Source organism: Primulina eburnea, chromosome 13, assembly GCF_022965805.1.
Source record: "Primulina eburnea isolate SZY01 chromosome 13, ASM2296580v1, whole genome shotgun sequence".
Lineage (NCBI taxonomy): Eukaryota > Viridiplantae > Streptophyta > Magnoliopsida > Lamiales > Gesneriaceae > Primulina > Primulina eburnea.
Genome location: NC_133113.1, coordinates 17617543 through 17622642, shown reverse-complemented (window position 1 = coordinate 17622642; position 5100 = coordinate 17617543). Strand labels below are relative to the sequence as shown.

The window sequence follows — 5100 nt, the reverse complement described above, 5'->3', positions numbered from 1 at the left end:
GCTAATCTCTCCAACATTTGATCAATAAAGGGAAGGGGAAAATGGTCCTTACGGATGGCATCATTCAACTTCCTATAGTCAATACACAATCTCCACCCCGTAACAGTTCTCGTGGGAATAAGTTCATTCTTTACATTGGTGATCACCGTAATCCCACCTTTCTTAGGCACACATTGAACCAGACTTACCCAAGCACTATCGGAATTAGGGTAGATAATACCTGAATCGAGAATCTTAATAGTTTCAGCTTTCACTACCTCTTGCATCTTTGGATTTAGTCGTCTTTGAGGTTGCACGAGAGGTGAGTACTTTTCTTCCATCAAGATTTTATGCATGCATATCGATGGACTGATCCCCTTGATGTCTGCCACCTTCCAAGCGAATGCCCTTTTGTGCTCTTTGAGAACTTGCAACAATTTGTCCTCCACAGCATCTGTCAAAGCAGCAGAAATAATGACAGGCAACGTGTTATTCTTACCTAGGAATACGTACTTTAAGTGCGGAGGTAAGGGTTTGAGTTCAAGCGTTGGTGGCTCCTCGATGCTCGACTTTGGAGGGATCAAATCTCTGCGCTCTCCTAGATCTTCCAGTTTCATCCTCATCGGCCTTCTCCATGGATGGTTGTCATTGAAGTATGCTACTATTTCAGCTTTTTCTTCATCCAATTCCTCTTCTCCCAATTCAGTAGTGATGGTGGCCTCCAAAGGGTCCCTAAAAACATCCTGCACATAGTGAGACACAAGAGAGTCAAAAGCATCAATTCTAAAACAACTATCAGAATGCATTGTGTGCTTAAGTGCATTAAAAACATCAAAAGTAATCTCTTCCTCGCCCACTCTCAATCTCAACTTCCCTTCTTGCACATCAATCAGTGCCTTGCCAGTTGCAAGGAACGGTCTCCCCAAAATTAGAGGCATCTCTGTATCCTCCTCCATGTCGAGAACCACGAAATTTGCAGGGAAAATGAATTTGTCCACTTTCACTAGCACATCCTCAATCACTCCGCGGGGGTACTTGACAGATCTGTCAGCCAGTTGCAAGGACATCCTCGTCGACTTAGGCTCTCCCAACCCAAGTTTCCTAAACACAGACAATGGCATAAGATTAATACTTGCACCAAGATCACATAATGCCTTATGAAAAACAGCATCACCAATCATGCAAGGAATAGAGAAACTCCCTGGGTCTTTTAGCTTCGGTGGGATTTTGTTTTGCACCAAAGCGGAGCAATTTTCAGTTAAGTTCACTGTCATGTGACCCTCCAACTTCCTCTTATTTGCTAAAATATCCTTCAAAAATTTAGCATAACTAGGCATTTGCATTAAAGCATCGGCGAAGGGAATATTGATATGCAATTTTTTAAACACCTCGAGAAACTTACCGAGTTGTGCATCTAGTTTTGCTTTTTTCAATGCAGCAGGAAAAGAAAGAGGTATAACAATTTTAGGTTGTGCAGTGGGTGCTGGTGTGTAGTTAGAAGACTTACCTTTGGATGTCTCAGTCGGTTCATCCGGTATTTGAATTTTTTCCTTTCCCTTCGACTCCAAAATTTTCCCACTCTTCAACTCAATGGCCTTCACTTGCTCTTTTGGATTAGTCTCGGTATTACTTGGCAAGGTGCCCGGCTCTCTACTTGCTATCATCTTGGCCAACTGTCCAATTTGATTCTCGAGCCCCTTTATCGATGCATCTTGGTTTTGAAGTCTAGTTTCAGTGGATGAAATAAACTTAGACATCATTTGCTCCAAGTTGGACTTTTCTTCTCTAGGAGGATCGGATCTGTACATCGGTTGTTTCCCATATTGTTGTCCTCCTTGCGGTCTATTCTGACTGTTTTGACCGCCCCATGAGAAGTTGGGATGTTGCCTCCACCCAGGATTGTATGTGTTCGAATAAGGGTCATGCCTTGGGCGGTTTTGGACTCCCACTTGGTTCACTGGTGCCTCATTTTGCACATAGAATGGATTGTCATCTTGAAAATCCTTCGCATAGTGTTCCCCTCCACACTTTTCACAGAATATCTCTTGAAGACGCATTGCCGTGCCACCCACATTCAAGCCGTCTGTTTTCCTGTTTAAAGCATCTAGTTGTGCAGTAATAGCAGAAAAATCAGTTACCTGGTGCACTCCTGCACTCTTCCGCTGGTTGTTTCTTTCAGATTGAGGATGATAGCTGCTAGCAGCCATCTCCTCTAACAATTCATATCCTTCCTCCGCGGTCTTTCTCAACAGGTTTCCACAAGCAGCCGCATCGATCATAGTACGGTTAGGAGTAAGCAAACCATAATAAAATGTTTGAACGACTAACCCAAATGGTAACTCGTGATGTGGGCATCGTCGTAGTAGATCCTTGAAGCGTTCCCATGCCTCATATAGAGATTCCTGATCAAATTGAGCAAATGTTGTAATGTCTGCCCGCAGCTTCATGGTCTTGGAGGGAGGGAAGTATTTGATGAGAAAAGCTTTCGCCATGTCGTCCCACGTAGCGATCGAACCTACAGGCAAACAATTTAACCACGCTTTAGCTTTATCACGTAAGGAGAAAGGAAATAAACGCAACCTAACAGCATCATCAGAAACTCCATTGAATTTAAAAGTATCACAAATTTCAAGAAAATCCGCGATGTGCGTGTTTGGGTCATCCATTGCAGTTCCTCCAAATTGGACCGTGTTCTGAATCATTTGGATTATGGCTGGCTTGATTTCGAAGTGATTTGCCCGCACGATAGGCCTCACAATGCTAGGGCGTGCACCCTCCAAAGACAGCTGGGCATACTCCAGCATTGGTATGCGACGCGGTATCTCAACTTGTCTATTGTCACGATGTTCCTCTCCACGTTCTTGCTCGTGTCTTTCCATCAGTTCTTTAAGTCTTTGTTGTTGTCTTCGCCTTCGGAAAGTTCTTTCAATTTCAGGATCAAACTCAAGCTCCACGTCAAGCGACTTTGGCATGCACAGGAAGGGATATCTGTAATAAAATATGGGGTGTTAGCTCAAGACAAATAAAATAATTCTAAAGAAAATAACCAAAAAAATAAAATTATAGATTAACAGTCCCTGGCAGCGGCGCCAAAAACTTGATCGAGCAAAAATTGCACAGTAAAATCCCCAATAAAAATATGATATTTTATGCTCAAAATTAATCGCAAGTGCACGATTTCAAGTAATAATATAGTGTACAAGAGTACGAGTATCGTTCCACTGAAGACTGTGTTTAACAATTATTATTTTCAGTTATTTAACATTTAGCAACGAAAATTGAGTTGTGTGATTATATTCCTACTATGCTCAAAGAAATATGCAAATAAAAAAGATTCAACAAGTAATGAATGAGAATTTATTTCTAAAATGATTGAGTAAAATTCAATGAGAAATGGATTTGTTGGGAATCTCGGTTCACCTACCCCTCGTTAATTAATTAATTCGTTCGATCGTGATCTACGCTTCCGACAGGATTTCCTAATCTATTGAACACACTCTCTCGAGCTATGCCAAACTAATTCTACTCAATGAAGTAATTAAATATCTTTAATTATTTATCAAGAGCAAATCGCATTTCGATCTATGAAATCCCCTAGTTTTCGACCCTAAGTACTATGACTACCGGCACGTATCCAATTTCATATATCTATGTAAATTGTAGATCCGTGAATTATACTACTCGATCCTGTCACTCGTTATTCTCTCGAACTCACTCGTGATATGAAAACGTCGTTAAAGTTAGCTACGCTTTAATGACACAATAAGATAATAGTATAATCAAGAATCATGCAGCAATCGAGTATAAATTAATTCAAATCAAAGTTTGGGGGTAGGATCCCCTTGAGTCCCAACAAATATTAAAGTTTAGCTACTAAAATTCATTATCAAAATAAACAAAAGAAAGTTTAAAAGATGCAAACAAAGTTAGAAATACGAGAATTGACGAAAAACGCGAAGACGACGGCCGGAAAACTTCGATTCTTCAATCCAAGCGCAAAACTGCTCTCCAAACTTCCGGCGGCTCAAGAATAATGTCTGAATATTTCTGAATGCCCCCCAAAAAGTCGTCCAAAAACCTTCCATATCAGCCACCCTCTCAAAATAAGGTAAAGAATCGGCTGAAAAAATCTTGCCAAAAATAGGTGGCGCTCGGGCGGTAGAAAACTACCGCTCGAGCGCCACACCTTCTGTAAATTTCCTTGGGATGTTCGGCCTTCCCGCTCGGGCGATAGAAAACTACCGCTCGAGCGCCGACTCTTCTGTAATTTTTCCTTTGAGGATCACTTCTCGCGCTCGGGCGGTAGAATTTCACCGCCCGAGCGCCAAACTTTCTGTAAATTTCTTCGGCATTTCTCTTCTCGCGCCCGGGCGGTAGAAAATTACCGCTCGGGCGCCAACTTTTCTGCACACAAACTTGTTGGCTTAGCGCTTGGCTCCGGTTTCTGATTTTCCGGCCATTTTTCCTGCAAATTCGTCATGCCCGAGTGAGATATGATGAAATGCAAATGTTTATTCTAAAATGAACAAAATGTGATTGAAATAGACGTATGCACAATGCAAAACACACACAGACTAATGCAATAAAACGCGTAAAAACCACACCTATCACCGTTCAACACATTGAACTATTTTCTCCTTTATAAGCCGTTCAACACATTGAACTATTTCTCTTCTCAACAGGATCTAGAAAGCTAGTACTTGTGTGGTCCTCAATGGTTCATTGATACAACTAGCCGTGGGTTCACATCTCCATGTGATTCGGACTAAACATGTCCTTATATGAGCATACCTCAATTGCTCCATTCTTACTTATCAACACCTTGATAACAAGAACGTCAGAACTCAAGTCTGATAGTACCCAACCAATCATGTTAAACGCCTAGCAGCATCGCTTACATGATTCTCTAGGTATCAAATGATAGTGCCTGCAAGAACCATTCAATTATGGTTAGCGTACAGTACGGTTCCTTCAACTCATATATCCCGACCGATTCGACAACCATTGGTTTATCGAGAGTTGTCAATGAATCGATACTATGTGTCATGTCGTAGTTGCATCGAGGGTGTAATCTATGAAACCCCTTTCATAATTACCATCATACTCTGATCAGAGATTTCA

General features: G+C 41.5%; 1 non-coding gene across 1 annotated transcript; it reads left to right on the top strand.

Annotated features, from left to right (window-relative positions):
- The first annotated feature begins 2316 nt into the window (after window positions 1–2316).
- Window positions 2317–2422, top strand: LOC140811034 (small nucleolar RNA R71). Its single transcript, XR_012113425.1, has one exon. It is a non-coding gene; the product is annotated as a small nucleolar RNA R71 (small nucleolar RNA).
- The last annotated feature ends 2678 nt before the right edge of the window (window positions 2423–5100 follow it).